Source organism: Anguilla anguilla, chromosome 7 (genome assembly GCF_013347855.1).
Source record: "Anguilla anguilla isolate fAngAng1 chromosome 7, fAngAng1.pri, whole genome shotgun sequence".
Classification (NCBI taxonomy): Eukaryota; Metazoa; Chordata; class Actinopteri; order Anguilliformes; family Anguillidae; genus Anguilla; species Anguilla anguilla.
This window is the reverse complement of record NC_049207.1, coordinates 6,817,187-6,844,025: the sequence shown is the minus strand read 5'-3', so window position 1 is coordinate 6,844,025 and position 26,839 is coordinate 6,817,187. Positions and strand designations below refer to the sequence as shown.

Below are 26,839 nucleotides of genomic sequence, written 5' to 3'. Positions count from 1 at the left end.
CGCTCCATAGGGGGCGCGATGCTGCCAATGCTTGGACCCCTTCCAACGCCGCTTGCGGCTTTAATTAGGGGTCCAAGCAGCGAAGCTGGTGGAACCCTATTGTATCTGTTAGGATTATTAGGGGTCCAAGCAGCGAAGCTGGTGGAACCCTATTGTATCTGTTAGGATTATTATTCTTATTTTTCTCCGCTAAAAGTGTCTGAGGCTCAGCAACCATAAGTCCTGGAGCAACCAAATTTGGCAGGTGGGTTCCTATGGCCCCCCACTACTCAGGCACTAAAAACCACGTACGTCGGCCAGATGGTGGCGCTATAACAAAGGGTTTTGCGTAAAAGGCCATAACTCCCACACCATAAGTCAGATCAACACAAAACTTCATCGACCTATGCATCTGAACGTGCTCTACAACTTTGCCATTGGCCCCACCTATGTCCGCCATATTGTTTGCCCGCCATTTAGACTTTTTAGTTGGGGCGTGGCAGTTTTCTCAGCTAAAATGTCTGAGGCTCAGCAGCCATAAGTTGTAGACCAACCAACTTTGGTAGGTGGGTTCCTATGGCCCCCCACTACTCAGGCACTAAAAATCACCTATGTCGGCCAGATGGTGGCGCTATGACAAAGGATCATAGTTTAAAAGGTCATAACTCCCACACCGTAAGTCAGATCAACACAAAACTTCATCGACTGATGCATCTGAATGTGCTCTACAACTTTCCTATTGGGAGCACCTATGTCCGCCATATGGTTTGCACACCATTTGGACTTTTTCAGTAGGTGGGGTGCGGAAAAGCTGGAGCTCCAAATCCAAACGATTACGACATCGAGTAAACTTCTTTACGGCAAGCGACAACCATGGCGACGCTAGTTTTTATCAGTGAAAGCACGGTCTGACACTGCCACCTAGCGTGCATGCTAGGATAGGCGACCAAAAGTTTTTCAGTAAAAGCTTTCTGAGAGGATGAATAATTACTTTTCTTTGGCATGGATCCATTTGAAGACAGTATCGGGTGAGTTCGTTTAGTCTTTGAATCTGTCATTATGCTGAGAAATAGTTAAACCATTTTATTGATAGGTTCTGAGTTTCTGTGCACACGCGCGAAAACACGCTGGTATAATAAAACAATGACGGTAATACATACATAGTCCGCTTCGTTCCGTTGCTACCATAACATAACAGACTATCTTGTGTCTACAGCTGCAGTTTCTCGCTGCAATTTCTAACATTGAATATTCACAACTGACGCAGTTTATACTGTACTCTGCCAATGTCTACATAAATAATACGCTACGGTAAAGCTTTGAGAGAATGAATCATTACTTTTCTTTGACATGGATCCATTTGAAGACAATAACAGGTGAGTTCGTTTACTCTTTAAATCCGTCATTATGCTGAGAAACAGCTAAACCATTTTATTTATGGGTTCTGAGTTTCTGTGCAAACGCGCGAAAACACGCTGGTATAATGAAATAATAACGGTAGCCTAATACATATATAGTCCGCTTCGTTCCGTTGCTACCATCACATAACGACCTAGAGTTGCAGTTTCTCGCTGCAATTACTAATATTGAATATAAACAAAAGACGCAATTTATGCTGTAGTCTGCCAATGTCAAAATAAATAATACGGTCAATTTGAAGACAATATCGAGTGAGTTCGTTTAGTCTTTAAATCCGTCATTATGCTGAGAGAAATCGTATTCTCAATTTAATCTCTAAATTGACTGTAAGCTTAGGGTTGTAACTAGGTAGTTGTTTCGTAGGTGACTTAGTTTTAACTCGTCTTAACTATTGCTTGAATTTTTTCATAGACTGCGTTGTTGCTGTTCTTGTCTGTGTTAGTGTTAATCAGTGTAACCTACAGGGTTTAAATTGAACAATGCGGTTGTTCCCTGCACTTAGAACGGTAGGCTACTGCCCTCTAGGGTTTTCGACACACTTGTTCCTGGTTATGGTTATACATTTTGTTGTACATCGCTCTGGATAAGAGCGTCTGCCAAATGCCTGTAATGTAATGCAATATTCCGTAGCAACAAGATGAACCCGACATTAGCCCTAAAATATGCCAATACAGCAGTGAAAACGCTGCTAACTGAATGACGAAATAAGCGAGACTAACTTTTTTTAAAAAAATTACCACGTCATTCTACAGTCAATATCTGGGACTACACATTGAATAAATATACAATCATACCATTGGTTTTACGCGTAGAGATGTCCCTTTTGCGAATGAGTGGCCATATATTGTCTTGGATAATCCGTTTGTGAAATGTCGGATTTTTTCAAAAATAGCTGTGCGTAATACCACACCTGTTGCGTACGGCGTTGTCGTTCTTCTTAGTCCAATTTGGCTTGATTGACAATTCATGTATTCAGTAGGTGAGATTATAAGCTTTCTAACGATGTATAACATGTCTGACTTTGCTTTTGGAATAGCGTTTTATAGGTCAACGCAACTAAAACGTTTCTTATTTGCCAATGTCTAAATAAATAAAACGGTAGTCTACTTCGCGCGGACCACGCAATTCGCGAGTTGATATAAGGTCTTTTTTCCGTTTTTTCTCAATGTCGTAGTTATTATTTGAAATGTGCATTCATGTGTTATTATTCTATCTGTCTCTGTGGCGCTCTGAAATGTGCATTCTCTGCTAAACTGAGCAATGGATTGGAATATGTGTCTGACGTAGTGTTGCACAGTATACCAAAACTTCAGCACTTTCTCGGCACTTAAAAAAAAAGAAAAGAAAAAAAATTAACGGTTCGGTATTAGAATATTCCGACGTTCGGTAGTTTTGAGTCAAATATAAAAGCCAGGGAAAATTGTCTCCCGCATTACTGATTTAGAGGATGAAAAGTGTAGTTTGTCAGAATCTTCGCTAGAAGGCAGTAGCAACTAAGGTTGGCAAGTGAGGTGACTTGTGCTTGTGCACTCAGCTCTTTGATTCAGCGCAAGCTTTGACTCAGTTCACTTCAGTAGCAATAGGTGTTCCAATTTGGAAATATTTTATTATAGATAGATGCTGTATTGTTATTACAATATGCTGTTTTTAAATCTATTTAAAGGTGAAAGACCTGTTTTAAAGATTATTTACTTTACAACTGTTCAATTTCAGAAATATATTTAACATATTTCTCCATTGTTCAGTGTTGTAACACTATAGGCCTCTGCATATTCATATGTTGCAGAGGCTTCAACTTAAAGGTTGTTCATGAACCAGGTTGTTCATAAACCATGAATTTGTTTTTCTAATTATTATTCTATTCTATCATGACAACACTAGTGTGGCGCTTTTTTTAGTTGCGGCAGGGAAGCGCTGCAGCTGTACATACACGCTCGGCCATCTAAGTGTTACGCCATGCCATCTAAATGTTACGACATAGTCAAGGCCTTGACGTGAAGCTGTCAGGACACATCCATGGCGACGCAACTAAGTCATCAGCCAGCGTCTCAGCACAAAATTGGCCACAAGTCATCAATTTTTTATACGATCATCACAATATTCAGTACATATGTTGGGTGAAGGCGTATGACCATGAGGACACAGCCATTTTAAAATCGCTCCATAGGGGGCGCGATGCTGCCAATGCTTGGACCCCTCCCAACGCCGCTTGCGGCTTTAATTCTTATTATTATTATTATTATTTTTCTCCGCTAAAAGTGTCTGAGGCTCAGCAACCATAAGTCCTGGAGCAACCAAATTTGGCAGGTTGGTTCCTATGGGCCCCCACTACTCAGGCACTAAAAATCACGTATGTCGGCCAGATGGTGGCGCTATAACAAAGGGTAACGCGTACAAGGGCATAACTCCCACACCATAAATTAGATCAACACAAAACTTCATCGACATATGTATCTGAACGTGCTCTACAACTTTGCCATTGGCCCCACCTATGTCCGCCATATTGTTTGCCCGCCATTTAGACTTTTTAGTTGGGGCGTGGCAGTTTTCTCCACTAAAATGTCTGAGGCTCAGCAACCATAAGTTGTAGACCAACCAAATTTGGCAGGTGGGTTCCTATTGCCCCCCACTACTCAGGCACTAAAAATCACCTATGTCGGCCAGATGGTGGCGCTATAAGAAAGGATCATACTTTAAAAGGCCATAACTCCCACACCGTAAGTCAGATCAATACAAAACGTCATCGACTGATGCATCTGAATGTGCTCTCCAACTTTCCTATTGGGAGCACCTATGTCCGCCATATGGTTTGCACACCATTTGGACTTTTTCATTAGGTGGGGTGCGGAAAAGCTGGAGCTCCAAATCTAAACGATTACGACATCGAGTAAACTTCTTTACGGCAAGCGACAACCATGGCGACGCAAGTAATCCGACACCGTAGGTCTAGTTTTTAGCAGTGAGGAGACGGTCTGACACTGCCACCTAGCGTGCATGCTAGGATAGGCTACCCAAAGTTTCTTAGTAAAAGCTTTCTGAGAGGATGAATAATTACTTTTCTTTGGCATGGATCCATTTGAAGACAGTATCGGGTGAGTTCGTTAAGTCTTTAAATCTGTCGTTCTGCTGAGAAATAGCTAAACCATTTCATTGATAGGTTCTGAGTTTCTGTGCAAACGCGCGAAAACACGCTGGTATAATGAAACAATGACGGTAGCCTAATACATATGTAGTCCGCTTCGTTCCGTTGCTACAATAACATAAAGACCTACAGCTGCAGTTTCTCGCTGCAATTACTAATATTGAATGTAAACAAAAGACGCAATTCATGCTGTAGTCTGTATCTTTGGCAAACTCTGGACTTTTAATATAGAAGATGCTTTGCCTAATGTATTTAGATTTTCTTGTTTATGTAATTGTCTGTAATAACTTGTATAATTGAAATAAAGTTTATTTATAAAAAAAAGTAAAGTCCATTTCATTGATAGGTTCTGAGTTTCTGTGCAAACGCGCGACAACACGCTGATATAATGAAACAATGACGGTAGCCTAATACATATATAGTCCGCTTCGTTCCGTTGCTACAATAACATAAAGACCTACAGCTGCAGTTTCTCGCTGCAATTACTAATATTGAATGTAAACAAAAGACGCAATTTATGCTGTAGTCGGCCAATGTCTAAATAAATAATACGGTCCATTTGAAGACAATATCGGGTGAGTTCGTTTAGTCTTTAAATCTGTCATTATGCTGAGAGAAATCGTATTCTCAATTTAATCTCTACATTGACTGTAATCTTAGGGTTGTAACTAGGTAGTTGTTTCGTAGGTGTCTTAACTGCTTGTATTTCAGCATAGACTGCGTTGTTGCTGTTCTTGTTTGTGTTAGCGTTAATCAGTTTAACCTACAGGGTCCACGTTGAACTATGCGGTTGTTCCCTGCACTTGGAACGGTAGGAGACTTCCCTCTAGGGTTTTCGACACACTTGTTCCTGGTTATGGTTAAACACTTTGTTGTACGTCGCTCTGGATAGGAGCGTCTGCCAAATGCCTGTAATGTAATGCAATATTCCGTAGCAACAGGATAAACCCGACATTAGCCCTCAAATATGCCAATACAGCAGTGACAACGCTGCTCACTGAATAACGAAATATACGAGACAACGTTTTAAAAAAAAAATATACCATGTCAATATATCTCCTAAACATTGAATGAATATTAAATCTTATCATTGGTTTTACGCATAGATATGTCCCTTATGCGACTGAGTGGTCATATATTGTCTTGGACAATACGTTTGTGAAATATACGCGCATTTTTATCACTGGGTAGGCTACGTTCAATAAAAAAACATTTCTGAAAGTATGAGAGATATAGCCTGGCTAATATCAGTGAGGAGATTGCAAGTGAGAGCTATTGTAAAATGGAGTTGCTTTGTTACAACTAAATCCTGCCCAATGCCTGATTGTGATGCAGATGAAACTTTGGAGCATCTGTTGATTGAATGCAGTAGATCTGAAAAATATGGGAACAAATTAAATCTATTGGTGTTAATATTTCAATTACACCAGAAACTGTATTTTATGGAATAATATATAACATTGATGATAAACTTAAAGATTTTTATTGGTTAATAATGTCTAGTGAATCAGCACATATGGAAAACGCGAAGTAAAATGACAATTGATCACATCTACGTGTCAAGTGAATCTGTATGCAAGAACATTTTAACAGAACTGAAACGTCGAAGGAGAATTGACATCAAGCACGGCAATGCAAATCTTTGGCAAACTCTGGACTTTTAATATAGAAGATGCTTTGCCTAATGTATTTAGATTTTCTTGTTTATGTAATTGTTTGTAATGACCTGTATAATTGAAATAAAGTTTATTTATAAAAAAAAAAGTAAAGTGAAAGGCAATGTGCGCAACTGGGCGGTAGTACCCAGACGTGTGAATGCCTGGCCTCCGGACCGGCCAGACGTGTAAATGGCTGTCCTGTGGAGCGGAGATCTGCCGCGTTCATGCATTCACATGCAATGATGACCACTTTGCATTAAAAGCGCCCACTTATAATAACAACAGTGTGATGATTAGGATGAGAAGATTATTTCTACAATCAGATTCTACCTTTTCCTTGTTTGCTAGTCAGTGGCGTCTGGAAAAAATCCCAGCATTCTCAGGCTCATTTAAATGCTTTACAATGGACAAAAAGCGTTATATTACTTTTTGGAGAAATTTTGGACATGATGTCTGTCTGTTAATGTGCATTATCTGCTAAGCTGTAAGCGCATGCAGTGTCGGGAAAACCCGAGATATAGACAGCTGCTGCTCAGAAAAGTATAACGAAAGCATACTGGTAGATGTACAATATAATGAAAGGTATCTGCGTAAATGCGCGTGCATTGCTTTCCACAAACTGATGCGTTCCATATAAAAGAAACGGAATTATGTTGAAGAAAAGATAGTATGCAGCAGCATAGACTATATAATAGCTTCATAGTTACTTAACCGTTTTTGGATGACGCGTAAACAGCGTTTCATATCTGGTATCCTCAGTCAAACAGGAGAGCACAATGGCCAGCATCATTACATGGCATTATATTAAACTTTATTGTCATTGCAAAGAGTAGAAGTCAAGTACTGCGACAACGAAATGCAGTATGTATATGTATATATATATATATATATATATATATATATATATATATATATATATATATCCCACGGCGCCCCGCAGGAGTACCGCCATGGGCTGTGCGTGGCAAATCAGAATCAGAATCAGAATCAGAATCGGGTTTATTGCCAAGTAGGTTTACACATACAAGGAATTTGTTTTGGTCAGGTGGTGCGTAACAGTGAACATAAAATAAGATAAATAGAGTAAGAAAAAAAAAAAAAAAAAAAAATGAACAATAGTGCAGTAAAAAACATAACAGACATAACATAACATAACATAACATAAACATAGTGCAAAACAATAACAATAGTGCAAGGGGATAAAGTGGTTAAATTGTGGTCACTCCAAGAAAGTGTCTATAAAATGTTTAACATCAATGCAAACGTTTGTGTTACTCATAAAGTGTTCATTTATTTAACCGTTTTTGGATGACGCACGAACAGCGTTTCATATCTGTCATCCTCAGTCCGACAGGAGAGTGGCCAGCATCATTACATTACATTAGATTCAGATTTACTGTCATTGCAAAGTTCTGGGAGAATGAAATGCAGTTAGCATGTCACCTGAAGTGCAAAAGAAGCAGTAAAGTCCAATGCAGCGTATGGACATATGTATTGTAACGGTTAGGACATCTAGTAAACTTCTTTACGGCAAGTGGCTAGAAGACATCCATGGCGACCCAACTAAGTAATCCGACACCGTCGGGTCTAGTTTTTAGACCGTGGGGTCTAGACGGTCTGAACTTCTTAAGGGGCAATATTGGGAATTCATAAAAGTATTCTTTCACCACTGAAAAATCCTTTTTCGTCATAGCAACAAGGTAAACCCGACAATAGCACTAAGATATGCCAATACGGCAGTGAAACGCTGCTGAGTGAATAACGAAATAAACGAGACAAAGTTTTAAAAAACGCTGCTGAGTGAAGAACGAAATAAACAAGACAAGGTTTTAAAAAATGATACTGTGTAATTCTACAGTTAATATCTGGTACTAAATATTAAATAAATATAAAACTTTACCGTTGGTTTTAAGTGTAGAGGTGTCCCTTTTGAAACTGAGTGCTCATATATTGTCTTGGACGTTGTGTTACTCATAAAGTGTTCATTTGTTTAACCGTTTTTGGATGACGCACGAACAGCGTTTCATATCTGTAATTCTCAGTCAGACAGGAGAGCACAGTGGCCAGCATCATTACATTACATTAGATTCAGCTTTATTGTCATTGCAAAGAGTACAAGTTCTGGGAGAATTAAATGCAGATTTTTTTTCTGGAGAGATTTTGGACATGATATCTGTCTGTGAATGTGCATGCTCTGCTAAGTTGTAAGCAAATGAAATGTGGGGAAAACCCGAGATATAGACAGCTGCTACTCAGAAAAGTATAGCGAAAGCATACTGGTAGAAGTAAAATAAAGGGAAAGGCAACGGCGGAAATGCGCATGCATTGCTGCCCACAAACTTATGCCATCCCTATGAATGAAACAAATAAACGTATGGAAATGATGTTAAAGAAAAGGTAGTATATATATATACATACTTATGCCTTCCCTATCAATCGTACAAATAAAAGTATCGGCATGATGTTGAAGAAAAGATGGTATGCAGCAGGTACCCAGACGTGTGAATGCCTGTCCTCCGGAGTGGCCAGACGTGTAAATGGCTGTCATGTGGAGCGGAGATCTGCCGCGTTCATGCATTCACATGCAATGATGACCACTTTGCATTAAAAGCGCCCACTTATAATAACAACAGTGTGATGATTAAGATGAGAAGATTATTTCTACAATCAGATTCTACCTTTTCTTTGTTTGCTAGTCAGTGGCGTCTGGGGAAAAAATCCCAGCATTCTCAGCGTCGATAAAACCCCAAAGGCTTCCTGCCCGCCATTTCACTTTTGGGTAGCTACTTAGCAAGCGCCTTCGTTTGAGGTAGTTTTCCTTGTGAAACCATTATATATCTCATCGTTGAATTAACAAGCAAATAATCAATATTGGTAGTCAAATTTATATTAAAACATTTGTTTATTAAGGCAATTGGAATCGACACGTTAACGAACGACCACAGTTTTAATTGAAGACCAGCGTTCACAAACCAGGCCTGGGGTAAGTTTCTCGTTTTCATTGTTTGGCGAATAGCTTCCTAGCCTGGCTACGTGTTTTGCAACGAATGTGCTAAAACTCACTGTAATCAACTGTTTATGCAGCTACTTTTGCACCGTTTGCTAATGTACTCTTTCCGATCATATTAACGTTAACTTGGCTGCTAGGCCCCGTCCACACGTATCATTACACCGCCGCCCGGAGGCGAATAAATATACTGCGCCCAACTGTGTAATCCACCTTTCAGTACGCGGTTCAAAGTGCTGCCGTTTCTGCCGCAGAAACTAGGAACCTTTTTAGGATCTCAGTGCATTTCCACCGCAGGACCAGGGTCTAAATTATTTTACCCCCAAAAATGTCCCTGCTCGGCGGGTAGTACTTTCCAAAAGTATAGGAACTTTGGCAGTGGGCATAGCAGCGCTGAACATTTCTCATTGGTCAAGTAAAAATCTGCCGCTGTGATTTATTATTTTCATAATATTTACTTCAATTCAATCTTTTATGTTATGTCGCGCAGTAGCCTACTTTTGGTTATAGCATGCCAGCTTCTTGGAACAGATAATAAATTATGATTGAGGATTATAACGTATGCTCTTCTGTTCTTTTCTTGCTTTAGTATCAAGTCTGTTTTTATAAAATATTAAGCATTCGTGCTCGGACAGCATATTATGTAGCAAAACATGCAAACGCTTTAATTCGGTTACTGAATATTTCCATCCGGATTTTGTTTCTTAGCCCTTTATAACCGACTCAAAACGTTTGACAGTTATGTGAGGTATGTGGTATTTACTTTGGATATACAGTAAAAACAGGGAAAACTCGCCTTCCGCACTTTTTGTCAGGGTAAAATAACAGGTTAATTCTAGCAAGCGTCCCTTTTGCTTTTGCAAAGTGCCTTAATTTTATTGCAGTCAAGTATTTAGCTGCTCCGCTAGCAGTAAGTTTGAAGGAATCTAAAATAGATGAAAGCAAACGGTGGATGTACCACTGCAATATTAGTTACAAATTCCGAGTCCGAGTTCTCATTGTATTTATTCTTGTCATTTTGCGATTATATGGAAATAACGATGAGTCGCAATAATCAATTCAGCAACAAAATCTTTATGACGTGTGCATGTTTTCTGCTATATTACATTGCATTACATTTATTTGGCGGACGCTGAAAAAAGTGCATTTCATGGTCATGAACGACTACAAAACACAGGTTCAATAAGATAGAATACTTATTTTGTACAGCTATTTCTAGCCAAGAACACAGTTTAGTTAACACTATTCTGACCTCTGCAAAGCCAACTAGGCAGAAGAATAAGCTACAGTATTAGAACAAATACAAATTACCAAAAAGTGCTATAAATGTTGTTAACAGTTATTTGTGGAATGTGAATGCATTCAGTCGTCTCGGATGTCAAGACATCAAAGTGAATGTTCGCATTAAAACATAATGAATGTGTTTGAGAGTATATATAAAACAATCTGTATATTGTTTTGTTATATCATGTTTGTTGTTCTTGTCAGGCCAAATCTGTTCAGATACAAGTCTTATACTCTGGTTGGTATTTCTTTTTGGACCGTTGCTATGCAAAAACTCTGGCCGGTTTCTATTTCCACCGTTGTTAATCAAAAACCTTTGGTCGTTAATTCTATGAGAACAATGATTCTATCAAGAAAAAATAGTTCCATCTCGTTTTATACCATACATTTAGCACCAATTTTGGTCATTTTTGTCATTACATTATTTAATAAAACTGCATGAAACCACAAGTCAATCAAATTAATCTCCCTAGCACTGTCTTGCTTTTTTTCATGGTGTGGTCGTGCGCGTCACATAGCCAATATTAAAATTCTTGGTTTTAGGTCAGAATGGTCTCACGGCATGCTTGTTATCCCGGCTAGCTAGCTAGCCAACTATTGAATTGTATTCAAACCAGCGGTTACTATAAACGCAATCGTTCACAAACATACAGATGAAAATGCATCTGTAGCCATGAGTTAAATGCGGTATGCCTATTCTACTGTCCAGGGACGATTCCGATTTGTAAAGCTAGCAACAGTAACTACAAATGTGATTCAACGTTGCAATCAGTTACAATTAAAAAGCGAAAGAATAATGTTGCTGTTTAAACATTTAGAATGCTGGATTTTGTATCGCATTGATTTTCTGTTAAAAGGCCGAGGTGTCCCTTTACTGAGAAATAATGCCCGCCCTTAGACCAATCAGAATGGAGTATTCAGCCAAGCCGTTGTATAATGAAACTTGTTGCCGGCCTCGGCACTAAATTGCGCACAGCCTGTCAATGTTTCTTTTTGGCCCACAGACGCTAGTGGCTCCGTTTATAGACAAACATACTATTACGTTAATCACATTGTCATATTGCTTATTACTAATGCAATACAAGTTGGATCTAGCGCCATCGGCACAGGTTGCTCATGTAGTCTACTTTTTCATTTGCCAGAACGTCTCATAATGACAAATGCCAGTTCAGTCGGTTTGCATAAAATCAAACCGGTTTCAAAATTATGAATATAAAGTAATCTAAGCTAGTATTGTAAATGGTACAAATGTCTTCCTTCATTTAAGCAATTTTTCAAGTGTCTGTGATGTTCACATCTGGGGTTACAAAGCTTTAAATAGGGTACCCCCTAAATGGCCAAGGATTGGCCAGATTTGGCATGTGCGCTAAGTGGTGAAAGTTGTTGTTTGCTCTGTATTTTCAAAAAAGCTGTAATGCACATTATCAGATGAATGGAAGGACTAAGTGGCCTTCATGTTCATGGCAAACACATGTGTGCATGACTTTGATGTGCAAACAACAGGTAGCAGCAGTAATGCTATGTTTTTTTTTATGTGGCATCAATTTAATATAGTTATTCCTATTAAGCCATGGCAGGGTGTGGCTCACGTCATAAAGTCCGCCGATGGCCTGTGTCAGACATCACTGGGCATCAGCACAAGACTGTGTTTCCTGAAAATTGTCACGCCAATGCGAAAGAGGTGATGTATACACAACTTTCTTATGTAGTCTATAGCATCTAATACTATGTTATGTACTGTATAAGATGTCATACAACATAATTGGATACTTGGTGTTGTAACAACATTCATTCGCGTATTTATTAACATGTTTGATTTGTGTTTTCTTTATGCAGTTTGTGTTCGTTGTTGGCGATTCACATCTGAGATCTTTTGCTGATGGAGTTGTGAACATGCCAGAGGGTCGGCTGTCCTTTGGTTTTATGGCCACACCTGGAGGAGATGCAACAGCGTTGCGTTTGGAGATCTCCCATCTTGGTGCTACTCCACGTACTCCAGATGCAGTGTGCCTGCTTGCTCCAGGGAACAACATGACCTCAAGTCGCACTATTGAGGAAGCTGCCAGGGCCTTTGGGACTCTCCTCAGTGTTGCATTGCAACACTGGCCAAACAAGGTATGTCTGAAATCATAAACACTCAGACAAAGGCAATACTGTCCTTCAGTAAAATGTTATGTGTTCACAAAGGGACTAATAATAGTCACAGAAATTAAGTAGGTTTTGTTTTAATGCTAATAGCAATTTTTTACTTGTAGGTGTTTGTGGTGGATTTCCCTATACGACATGTACATGCAACACTGGAATACCAGCTTCTGCTAAAGCAGGAATATCACCGAGTTGCAGCAAAGATGGGGGTGCGGTATTTCTCAACAAATGATGTTTTCCAGCCATCCAAAAGGTATGTTCCAAGAAGTTGTGGATACAACATCACTGTTCTTGGAGTACATAGTACATTCTTATGCTTGTTTGTCTGGGACTTTATTATTGTCATTACTTTTTGTTTAAGGCATCTCTGGTGTCAGGATTTGGTACACCTAAGTGATGACAAAGGTATGCCTCTCCTTGCGGACTTCATTTGGAACACTTCATACAGCATCCTACACGTCCCTGTCAATCCTGTGCCACTTGGAGTGCGTCCTACACTCAAAAGATGCTTCCACAAAAACAAGAAGAAGCATGGTACTTCATCACAGCCACAGTGTGTTGCTCCATCTCAGCGCTCAGCAACATCCTATCGGCCCTTTCCAGGTAATAACTGCTCTGTGTGTTACATAAAATTGTCCAGTGTTAGTGGTGTCCAATATTTGAACAATGTTCTGTCTCTGCTTTTTTCTTATTTCTTTTTTTTTTTCTAAACCCATACGTTTGTATGTTCTTTTGTGCAGCTGTTAAAATGAAGTATGTCGACCATGACCAATGGACACACCTGCTGCCTACTGTTCCAGGTAATTCTTGCATGCCAATGTGTCTGTGTCCCAATGTGTTACTGTTACATTGGAGACCCATATTTAATTTAACTCATGTTATTTGTCCTTGTTTGTAGATGTAAGGATGCAGGTTCGGGACCGGCGTCATTGTATACGTCAGCATGCTGCCAAAGGACTGTTTGTTGACATACAGCAAGTACGTTTGTGTTGATGTATACACTTGATGTAGAACTGTTCAATGACATTTAAAAAGTAGGCCGTAAATATTCAACGTAAATAACTCCTAACATCAACTTGTCTTTACAGCGAATTCTCAGTGGGGGTACGATGGAACGCATCTTTGACACATACGTCCTATGTTACCCTTCGGGCTACTGCCAGAACGCCAAGCCTGTCCATGACCCAGCACCCAAGTCTGTGGCTGAGAAGAAATCTCCGCACATCAAAAAGCTAAGTGGTGCTGGTTCACGTCATGTGGGTCGTAGGCCTCTGGTTGTAGTTGACAGGGTCAGAGAAGTTGTAGAACAGGAAGATGTTAGGGACCAGGTAGTAAGGAGGAGAAAGATGGGACACATACACACCAGTGTTACACAGACAGAACAGAAGCAGGAGTTGCCTACTGAGAGAGTACTGAAACAGGAGTTGGCTAGTCAACTAGTACAGAAACAGAAGTTTGGTACAGATGAAGGTACTTGGTACAGACCAGCTGCAGTACTCACCATAAAAAAGGCCAAGAACCACATAAGAGGAGGTGTAGGTGGAGGCCACTCAATATTTGAGACAGCAATTAGCATAGCAGAGCAGCATGGTATCCAACTTAGAAGTGGCAATCCAAACAAGGCCAATGGTAATTGCTTGTATGAATCTATTATTGATAACATAAATGCAAGACAATGTTTTGCAGAACATTTGCCAGAAAGGCCTGAGCACTATAGAAAGGTCTGGAATACTGTAGGTGAACAGAAAATTAAGGCATCTCCATACTATCCAAACATATATACAGAACAGCAGTGGAGAGAAGCATGGCAAACTTTGCAAACAACTAACCAATATGACCTTGACTATTTTGGTGATATGGCTATCCTTAGTTGTGCTCATACTACTAAGAAAGATATCCTTGTTTTCAACACACCTTGGAAAACAACAACTGCTCAACCTCATAGTCCAATATATGTAATATCTGCAGATGCAATAGATCCAGCAAATGCAAGAGATACTGATGTTCCATTGGTGTTGGCATACAATGGCCATCATTTTGAAAGCCTCATTCCTGTTTCTCATGTTGATGTTAACAAAACAATTGTTTTGGTGGATGCGTATAAGACTGGCACGTATATGACTCCTAGGTCTTTAGCACAAATGTTTCAGCTCATTGGACATGATTTACACAACACAGAAACAGATTCTCCCACAACAAAAAAAACCATATGTACACAGGCCACAGAAAATCAGAAAAGAACAAAGCTTGCACCTACAACCACTAATGTGCAGATTCAAAATTATGCTGCAAAATCCCAGAATTTTTATGAAGGCAATAATACCAGCGATACCATAGCCATAACTTTGCCAGATGTATGCAACAGCTGTCAAAAGCCATTTCAAACGCTGCTGGTACATTTGCGCAGATCAAAACAATGTCAGTTACATTACAACTTACAATCTTTGCATCAAGAAGAAATTGTGAAACACGCAGACCAACAACCTCTATGGCAAGGTCCCAAACGTCAAAAACTGGAAAAACATAACCAAACTGAGGTCAATGTAGGCCTAAACCATGTTGAACAACAACCTCTACCATGTCAGAAAGTGAAAGAGGCCACTCCAATTGAAGCCACTGCAATAAAGATGACAGTTACAAGGAAGAGACAGTTGCAGGGTAATCCTGTAGAAGTCACAGGAACAAGAAGAACAGATCTTCTCCAGATTCAAAATATAGGTCCTAAATCCCACAATCTACACGAAGCCAATAATACCAGTGATACCATAACAATGACTTCCCTAGATGTATGCAAGGGCTGTCAAAAGCCATTTCAAAGGCTGATGCTACATTTGAGCAGGTCAGTACAATGTCAGTTACATTACAACATGTCTGAGAGCAACCCAACAATGCCTTATCCAAGTGCAGATGAAGTTATTTTTGTCAATGAAATGGAAAGCCCATGTCTCACATTCTCTCCTTTCACTATGCAGCAAAAAAAATCACTTTGTTCAAAAATGAACATCATCCACAACTCACCTGAATACGTTCATACACAAGAACCAGTGCCAAGGAATGTCCCAATGAGTGATCCTTGTGAGACAAAGGCTATTGTAGGTGATGGGAACTGCTTTTTCAGAGCATTGTCATTTTCCATTAGTGCAACTGAAGGTCATCACAGAAAAATCAGACTAGCTGTAGTTAAACATATGGAAACAAATGCATTACAGTATGCTCCTATTCTCCGACATGGATATTTTTCTGTTGAAAACTATATACATGCATCACGCATGAAATATGTTCAAACTTGGGCAACTGAGGTGGAAATACAAGCAGCTGCAGATCTCTTTGGAGTTGATGTTTTCACATACAGTCGCAACAAGTGGTTCAAGTATTCCACAACAAATGGAAAGACAATTGACTCAGCGATATACCTAAAACACTGCAACGCATCTCATTATGAAGTAGTTACATGCGTGAAGCAACACAATTCGGACCAATGCACTAAACTCTGCAGCAAATCCAATGACTGTCCACAGTCACATCAGATAAGGAGTTCTTCAAGTCGACGTGAGCTTGACAGAAAAAACAAGCAATATGAAATGAACAAACAATTCCAAGATGCAAAAAATAACAGAGGAATTAAAAGATACAATGAAGATGCAAACTACAAAAAAACTATCAAAGAACGCAGCATAAACAAATATGCCACTGATACCCAACACCGGACAAATGTGAAACAGTACAGTGCACAGAAATATGCCACTGATGCCCAACACCAGGCAAATGTGAAACAGTACAGTCAACAGAAATATGCCACTGATGCCCAACACCAGGCAAATCTTAAACAGTACAGTCAACAGAAATATGCCACTGATGCCCAACACCAGGCAAATGTGAAACAGTACAGTCAACAGAAATATGCCACTGATGCCCAACACCAGGCAAATGTGAAACAGTACAGTCAACAGAAATATGCCACTGATGCCCAACACCAGGCAAATGTGAAACAACACAGTGCACAGAAATATGCCACTGATGAACAACATCGTACAAATAAGAAAAAGTGCAGCATAGACAAATATGCTACTGATGAGCAACACAAGGTAAATCTGAAACAGTGCAATATTACCAGAAGGATTAAATCAAACAAACAAAGACAACAAATGGACTACATTGTTCAGGAATTCAAAAACAAGGTTAGCACTGGTCCCCAATATGTTTGCTCCGTATGCCATCGACAATTGTTTAAACAACAAGTCATACAATGTAAAAAAGACACATATGGAAAAAAAGGCAATGCTACAGCTTCATTGGTCAGTAAATGCATTACTGAAACATACCTTCATAAATGCGAAAGTGCCTGTGTAGAACACTGCACAGATCCTAATAGTACACTGTGGATTTGTTACACATGTCACAGAAAACTTCTTGATGGAAGAATGCCTCCGGAAAGTGTTGCTAATAATTTGGTTTTGGATCCCATTCCACCACATCTGAAGAACTTAAATTCACTCGAACAACATTTGATTGCAATAAACATTCCTTTTATGAAGATGCTTGCTTTACCGAAAGGGGGACAAAATGGTGTTCATGGACCTGTCACGTGTGTACCATCTAATCTCCCTCAGATTGCAAGTGTACTTCCAAGACCAGAGCATGATGATTTGATGATCCGTGTCAAATTAAAGAGAAAGTTAACATACAAAGGCCACTATGAATATCAATATGTTAACACTGCTGCTATTCATAAAGCTTTCTCGTACTTGAAACAACATAACCCATGGTACAAAGATATTACCTTCAACCACGAATGGATTAATCCACTCAACAAAATTCTACAACCCAACAACCCTCTGTCTTTTGACAATGAAACCTGTGTTGAGATTAATACAGAAAACACTAATGATGAAGCATCCACTGAAACAACACCAGATGATGAACACATTGATGAATCAATACATGATACACAGCAACATGGAATGTTCAACGATACATGTTTACAACCTGTCGATATTGTCCAAGAGGTGATGGATCAGCACTTCAATGGAATTTTGTCTCTGGCCCCAGCACAAGACAACAACCCAGTCAGATTACTAACCAATGAAGGCAATGAAGCAAAATGCTTCCCTGTTCTTTTCCCCAAAGGAACCGGTACTTTTAACGATACCAGAGGAGAAAAGTTAACCATATGTAGATATTTCAATAACCGCATACTCAATGCAGATGGAAGATTTGCAAAAAACCTGGACTACATTTTTTATGCACAATATTTATCTGAGATTAACCAAGTGGTCTCAAATGTATCTATTGCACTGAGAAAAGGATATGACTCTGGCAGAAAAATTACATCAGACATGCTAATCAACGAAGATTCACTTCAAAGAATTCTCCATTTTGACGAGGGATACAAATTCATGAAACCTATCAGAGGCACACCTGCTTTCTGGCAAAGTGTTCAGAAAGATCTTTTTGCTATGGTTAGACAGCTTGGAATCCCAACATGGTTTTGTTCCTTTTCTTCAGCTGACATGCGATGGAAAGAGACATTACAAATTTTCCTCCGGCTAGAAGGCAAACATATAAATGCTGATGATCTGGACTGGTCAGAGAGATGTGATCTCTTGAGAAAGAATCCCGTGACAGCTGCCAGAATGTTTGATCATCGCTTTCATTGTTTCCTTAAAGATGTCATCATGTCACCAGCTCAACCAATTGGAAAAATTGTTGACTACTTCTACAGAGTGGAATTTCAACAACGAGGTTCACCTCATACACATTGTCTGTTCTGGGTTGAAAATGCACCGCAAGTTGATAAAGCCGATGATGCTGATGTTGTAGCATTTATCGATCAATATGTGACATGTGAAATGCCACCTCTTGACGATAAGGAAATGCACGACATTGTCTCTACTGTGCAACAGCACAGCAAAAGGCATTCAAAGAGCTGCAGAAAAAACAAAACTGTCTGTCGCTTTAACTTCCCGCGGCCACCATCAAAAAACACTTTCATCACAAGGAATAAAATTTCTGAAGAAGAAATGCCTAGTGAGCCTAACCAAACACAACCTCAACAACAAACCAATCATCCAAGGCTTTCAATGGAACTTGCAGGACAGATTATGGAGAGGGTACGGCAAGTTGTCATGAACACTGACATATCTTTTGATTCTGCAGATTCCCTCTTTGCATCTATTGGTATATGCCAGGAGCTGTTTGAAGCTGCATACATACGCATGACCAAAAAAACCAATGTTGTTTTACAGAGAAAACCATCTGATGTTTGGGTAAATCAGTATAACACACAACTTCTCCGATGCTGGAATGCAAATATGGACATTCAGTATGTTGTTGACGCCTACTCTTGCATTGTGTATATAATATCTTACATATCTAAGCAAGAGAGAGAAATGGGATTATTGCTACAGCAAGCCCAAAAAGAGGCCTCAAATAACATTGATGCTAAACTTGCCTTGCGGAAACTTGGCAGTGTTTACCTTCATAACCGAGAAGTATCTGCACAGGAGAGTATATACCGACTAACCAACATGAGACTCAAAGAGGGATCAAGAAAGGTTCAGTTCATTCCAACTGGTCAACATCCCATCAAAATGAGTCTTCCGCTTCATCTTCTTCAGAAAAGACTCAACACTGAAAATAACAGCATATGGATGAACAGCATCACAGACAAATACAAAGGAAGACCAAAAACAGAAGCATTTCCTGAAATGTGTTTGGCAACCTTTGCATCACAGTACAGAATTCTGTCAAAAGCAGACAAGTCATCACCAAACAGCATAAAACTGGATCAGGACTTAGGATTTGTGATGAAGAGGACACGCACAGATGCTGCTGTTGTGCGTTATGCCCGCTTCTCACGCACAAAAAATCCTGAGAAATATTACCACAGTATTCTACAGTTATTCCTTCCGCATTACAATGATTCTGAGTTGAAACCACCAAACTTCAACACATTTGAAGACTTCTATCACACAGGCTTTGTTCAAATCATCAACAGTGAACTTAAGGCTGTGAAATTCCTGGTTGACACCAATCAAAAACTCTTTGAAAAAGAAGCTGACGAAATTGACAACGCTCAAGAACATCTAAACAGAGATGGACCACCAGAAGATGCATGGTCGCTAATTTGCCCAGAATCAGAATTACAACGTCTACAGTGTTTGGAAGCAATAACCAGTCATGTAACAAACACAGAGGAAACTGATGAAATCCTTCCCGATCTGCAACCAGATAAAAGCAACACTTTCACTATCGAACCTAGGTTCTGTGGGTTGCAAAAAGACACTGCAATGTGTCTCCTACGGTCACTAAATGAAAAACAACTGCAATTATTTTACAAGATTCGGCACTGGTGTTTACAAAAACTCAACAACGAAAACCCAGATCCATTTTATGTATTTATCACTGGAGGAGCTGGCACAGGCAAGTCCCACCTGATAAAAGCCATCAATTATGAAGCATCTCGTATCTTGTCACAGCTATCAGAAAACCCAGATGACACGCATGTCTTACTCACTGCTCCAACTGGTGTTGCTGCTTACAACATTGATGCGGCTACAATACACAATTGCTTTTCAATTGGAATAGATGTCTCATTACCATATCAACCACTTGCAGAAGAAAAAATTAATACTTTGAGAGCCAAACTCAACAAGATCCAAATAGTGATTATTGATGAAATTTCAATGGTTGATCATAAACTTCTTACGTATATCCACGGACGGTTAAGACAGATCAAACAAACAGGTGACTATTCCTCTTTTGGTAAAGTGTCTATCATTGCAGTAGGGGACCTATATCAATTGCCACCAGTCAAAGGAAAACCCTTGTATACACAACCAAGTGGTGTTAACTTATGGCAAAATCATTTTGCTGTAACAGAACTCACAGAAATAGTCAGACAGAAAGACACACACTTTGCACAGTTGCTAAATCGCTTAAGAACACACAAGAAAAAGCAACCACTGCAACAACAAGATATCAACATGCTGAAAAGTCGTGAGACGGGAGAAGGAGAATTCAGTGAAGATCTTCACATTTATGCAACAAACCAACAAGTTGACACTCATAATTTTCAGATGTTGCACAAAATGTGCCCTCATACCACTTCAATTGAAGCTCAAGATTTTGACAGGGATGCTAAAACTGGTCGCCTGAAAAGAAAAATGACACACCATCTCAAAGTTTACAATACTTGTTTGGTAAATACACTGCATCTCGGCATACATGCACGTGTCATGTTACTGAAAAACATTGATGTTTCAGATGGACTTGCAAATGGAGTCTTTGGAACAGTTTCTTACATATGTTACAACGATGATGACACTTTCCCATCAAGGATATATGTCACCTTTGATGATGAAAAAGTCGGAAAAATGGCTCGAAATAAGAAACCATCTTCCAAACCTGGACTGGAAAAAGCCACACCAATTGAGCCTGAAGAGGACAAAATAACAAACAGTGGTGGTGTGAGACGTCAGTTTGCTCTGAAGTTAGCTTGGGCTTGCACTGTTCACAAAGTGCAAGGTTTAACAGTGGAGAAAGCTGTTGTCTCTCTCAACAAAATGTTTAGCTCTGGACAAGCATATGTAGCACTGAGTCGTGTAACATCTCTTGAAGGACTCATCATCGATGATTTTAAAGCCACTGCTATATATGCTAATGACACAATTCACACTTCAATACAAAACATGCCTGCATTCATTGAGCCACCACTTCAATCCTTCAATACAACTTACAGAATCTTTCTGCACAATGTTCAAGGGCTTTCTGCTCATATCGAAGACATTCGATGTGATCACAGATATTTTGCAGCTGATGTCATTTGTGTGACAGAAACATGGCTACAACAACAACATTCTACCCAAGACACTCATCTCAACACCTTTTCATTTCACAGCAAACCAAGGTGCCTTGCATATGATGACACTGAACATATCTTCATGGAACTAAAGAAACAGCAGCATGGTGGTGTTGGACTTTACTTTAAAAATGATGCAGACTGCAACATCACCCATTTGCCATGTCTAAACATTGAATGTTTAACATTCAGCATAAAGTCACTGGAAGCAAACGTTGCCATCCTCTACAGACCACCATCTTACAGTTTGGTTACTTTCAGAACAAAACTGTTGCATTTGATTCATCATCTAGACACATTCTTGGGAACCAAAATAATCATGGGCGACTTCAATGAAAATCTCTTCATTACACAAACTGTTCAAGATTTCATGCAGCAACATGGATACACCCAACTTGTTAAACAAGCAACTACTGAAAAGGCCACCTTAATCGACCATATCTATGTCAAAAATAACACAGCTTATCAAATTGATATTCAAATAATGCAAACATATTTCAGTTTCCATAACTGTATTGTTATGGATGTTTTCCAGTAAATCCGGTACATTGATTTATTTGTCCCAGCCCATCTGTGAATAGGCCCTCCTCTCTGTGCACACTCAAAACGTGATCATGCACAGGAGGAAGATTTGTTCTTGGCTTTTCCCCACAGACAACACAGCTGGTCTAATTCCTGAATACAATCAATCCACAGTTCACAAATGGTTAGTCTCATTAACACCTCTGCAGACATTTTTCCCTAACTGATGCATTCAACTTAACTCTCATACGTTCCTCTCCCTATGTTCTTAACAAAACACTGTCAATCTCCAAGACCCAACTCTTCAAATAAGTTATTAGCAAGCAGGTAAAGACCCTAGCTAGTAAGGATAGATATAACTTATCATTACAATACAGCTGGCTTGTCAAGGTTAGCAGGCTGTAAAATTTTCCCCTCTTGTTTACATTTTGGACAGATGTGGCAAGTGACTACACCTATCCCTGTTTCAGTTACAGCACTTTCAACACAAGCAATATCGAAAGCGCTATCCAAAAATTTCTTCTAATCATGAAGACATTTTGGGATACATTTTGAAAATAGAAAACCAATATGCACCACAATTATATCAACAAATACCATCTCTGGGCAAACAACACTATATTCTGTAAATACATTGCACTACTTGACCCCATTTCCAGTATGAACATGATTTCTTGACGATGAACAGGGTAAGAGCATCACTTTGAAAAGCACAATGAATAATTACGCATTCTCTTTATATTACTGCACTTTCTGGTTTTCCTTTTTTCTTTCCTTTATCCTCAGGTGAACACAGACCTCCGAAACCAGCTTCAAGGAACAACACCTGGCTGCCTACTTCAGCATCTCCATAAATGGACCCCATCTTGACGCCTTCCCATATGATAGTGCATTGGAATATGTTCCCACAAAGCCCCATAAAATAAGATGTTGAAACAAACAGTGCACACTTTGCAACAGGTAGGCTGTGCAGCAGTCACTTAAAGTGTAGCAATGCAGCACTCACTGTATATTTTCCCATTTATTTCACAAACTACCAATTGGGCACTCACTGTATATACGCTTTCCAGTTCTTTCACACAAATTAAAGCTATTATATAGACTTCCCTTCGCGTTTCTCTGCTCTTGCCATTTTACTTATGATTTCACTCTGTATTTTTCTCTTTATTTATATTACAATTAAAGAAATTTACTTAATCTTTTTGTGATCTCTTGTCTTTTTTCTTTGTGATTTTCCTTTTCACATGTTTCATTTCCATAGATTTTCACTTGGTGTTTTCTAATCTCTTGCCATTTTGTTCATGATTTTTATTTGTCTTTTCACATTTTTTTTGCATACATTTTAACTTGGTCTTTTTCTCATCACATGCCATTTTATTTGCGATTCCCAGTCTTTTCTGTGTCATTTTCCAAAACACTTTCAAATAAACAATTACTTTTCTCCTATTACTGGTTACATTAAATAATACATTTAAATATGCATTTTATTGTTGTAACACTATAGTCCTATGCTTATTGATATGTTGAACAGGCTTCAAGTTAAAGGTTGTTAATAAACTAGGTTTTTTATAAATTGTGAATTTGAAAATGAGATCAACCCTTGTGGACATAACGTTTCTGATCTATTAAGGTCATTTTTGTATTGTTAGGTACCGAGTATCGAATTAGCACCGTTTAAGTTTCAAGTATCATTTCAGTATTGAGTATCGTAATACTAAACCTGGTATCAGTATCAAAGTCAAAATTTCGGTATCGTGACAACACTACTGTGACGCCTTTTTTAGTTGCGGCGCAGAAACACTGCAGCTGTGCATGCACGCCGGACCATCTAAGTGTTATTACATGCCATCTAAGCGTTACGACATAGTAAAGGCCTTGACGGGAAGGGGCCAGGACACATCCATGGCGACGTAACTAAGTAATCCGACAGCGTCTCTTAGCTCAAAATTGGCCATGAGTCATCAATATTTCATACGATCATCACGACACTCAGTACATATGTTGGATGAAGGCGTATGATCGTGAAGACAAAGCCATTTTAAAATCGCTCCGTAGGGGGCGCGATGCTGCCAATGCTTGGACCCCTTCCAACGCCGCTTGCGGCTTTAATTAGGGGTCCAAGCAGCGAAGCTGGTGGAACCCTATTGTTTTTGTTAGGATTATTATTATTATTATTCTTATTATTTTTCTCCGGTAAAAGTGTCTGAGGCTCAGCAACCATAAGTCCTGGAGCGACTAAATTTGGCAGGTGGGTTTCTATGTGCCCCCACTACTCAGGCACTAAAAATCACGTACGTCGGCCAGATGGTGGCGCTATAACAAAGGGTTTTGCGTAAAAGGCCATAACTCCCACACCATAGGTCCGATCAACACAAAACTTCATCAACATATGCATGTGAACGTGCTCTATACCTTTGCCATTGGGACCACCTGTGTCCGCCATATTGTTTGCCCGCCATTTTGACTTTTAGTTGGGGCGTGGCAGTTTTCTCCGCTAAAATGTCTGAGGCTCAGCAACCATAAGTTGTAGACCAACCAAATTTAGGTAGGTGCGTTCCTGTGGCCCCCCACTACTCAGGCACTAAAAATCACCCTATGTCGGCCAGATGGTGGCGCTATAACAAAGGATCATACTTTAAAAGGTCATAACTCCCACACCGTAAGTCGGATCAACACAAAACTTCATCGACTGATGCATCTGAATGTGCTCTACAACTTTCCTATTGGGAGCACCTATGTCCGCCATATGGTTTGCACACCATTTGGACTTTTTCATTAGGTGGGGTGCGGAAAAAGCTGGAGCTCCAAATCTAAACGGTTACGACATCGAGTAAACTTCTTTACGGCAAGCGACAACCATGGCGACGCTAGTTTTTATCAGTTAAAGCACGGTCTGACACTGCCACCTAGCGTGCATGCTAGGATAGGCGACCAAAAGTTTTTCAGTAAAAGCTTTCTGAGAGGATGAATAATTACTTTTCTTTGGCATGGATCCATTTGAAGACAGTATCGGGTGAGTTTGTTTAGTCTTTGAATCTGTCATTATGCTGAGAAATAGTTAAACCATTTTATTGATAGGTTCTGAGTTTCTGTGCACACGCGCGAAAAGACGCTGGTATAATAAAACAATGACGGTAATACATATATAGTCCGCTTCGTTCCGTTGCTACCATAACATAACAGACTATCTTATGTCTACAGCTGCAGTTCTCGCTGCAATTTCAAACATTGAATATTCACAAAAGACGCAATTTATGCTGTACTTTGCCAATTTCTAAATAAATAATACGCTACGGTAAAGCTTTGAGAGGATGAATCATTACTTTTCTTTGGCATGGATCCATTTGAAGACAATATCGGATGAGTTCGTTCAGTCTTTAAATCTGTCATTATGGTGAGAAATAGCTAAACCATTCTATTGATAGGTTCTGAGTTTCAGTGCACACGCGCGAAAACACGCTGGTATAATGAAACAATGACGGTAGCCTAATACATATATAGTCCGCTTCGTTCCGTTGCTACCATAACATAACAGACTATCTTGTGTCTACAGCTGCAGTTTCTCGCTGCAATTTCAAACATTGAATATTCACAAAAGACGCAATTTATGCTGTACTTTGCCAATGTCTAAATAAATAATACGCTCCGGTAAAGCTTTGAGAGGATGAATCATTACTTTTCTTTGGCATGGATCCATTTGAAGACAATAACAGGTGAGTTCGTTTACTCTTTAAATCCGTCATTATGCTGAGAAACAGCTAAACCATTTTATTTATGGGTTCTGAGTTTCTGTGCAAACGCGCGAAAACACGCTGGTATAATGAAATAATAACGGTAGCCTAATACATATATAGTCCGCTTCGTTCCGTTGCTACCATAACATAACGACCTAGAGCTGCAGTTTCTCGCTGCAATTACTAATATTGAATATAAACAAAAGACGCAATTTATGCTGTAGTCTTCCAATGTCTAAATAAATAATACGGTCCGTTTGAAGACAATATCGGGTGAGTTCGTTTAGTCTTTAAATCCGTCATTGTGCTGAGAAATTTTATTCTCAATTTAATTTCTAAATTGACTGTAAGCTTAGGGTTATAACTAGGTAGTTGTTCCGTAGGTGACTTAGTCTTAACTCGTCTTAACTATTGCTTGAATGTTCTCATAGACTGCGTTGTTGCTGTTCTTGTTTGTGATAGCGTTAATCAGTTTAACCAACTGGGTCCAAGTTGAACTATGCGGATGTTTCCTGCACTTGGAACGGTATTTCTCTCTAGGGTTTTCGGCACACTAATTCCTGGTTATGGTTATACATTTTGTTGTACGTCGCTCTGGATAAGAGCGTCTGCCAAATGCCTGTAATGTAATGTAATGTAATGTAATGTAATGCAATATTCCGTAGCAACAAGATAAACCCGACATTAGCCCTAAAATATGCCAATACAGCAGTGAAAAGGCTGCTCACTGAATAACGAAATCAACGAGACAATTAAAAACAAAAATTATACCATGTCATTCTACAGTCAATATCTGGGACTAAACATTTAATAAATATACAATCTTACCATCGGTTTTACGCGTGGAGATGTCCCTTTTGCGAATGAGTGGTTATATATTGTCTTGGATAATCCGTTTGTGAAATGTCGGATATTTTCAAAAATAGCTGTGCGTAATACCACACCTGTTGCTTACGGCGTTGTCGTTCTTCTTAGTCCAATTTGGCTTGATTGACAATTCATTTATTCAGTAGGTGAGAGTATAAGCTTTCTAACGATGTATAACATGTCTGATTTGGCTTTTGGAATAGCGTTTTATAGGTCAGCTTA

The 26,839-nt window shown here is 39.3% G+C and overlaps 1 long non-coding RNA gene across 1 annotated transcript; it reads left to right on the top strand.

Moving 5' to 3' along the window:
* Positions 1-8,801: 8,801 nt before the first annotated feature.
* LOC118231646 lies at positions 8,802-13,444 on the top strand. Its single transcript, XR_004766113.1, has 6 exons — positions 8,802-9,181; positions 12,058-12,170; positions 12,326-12,604; positions 12,745-12,887; positions 12,996-13,237; positions 13,375-13,444. It is a non-coding gene; the product is annotated as an uncharacterized LOC118231646 (long non-coding RNA).
* Positions 13,445-26,839: the final 13,395 nt, after the last annotated feature.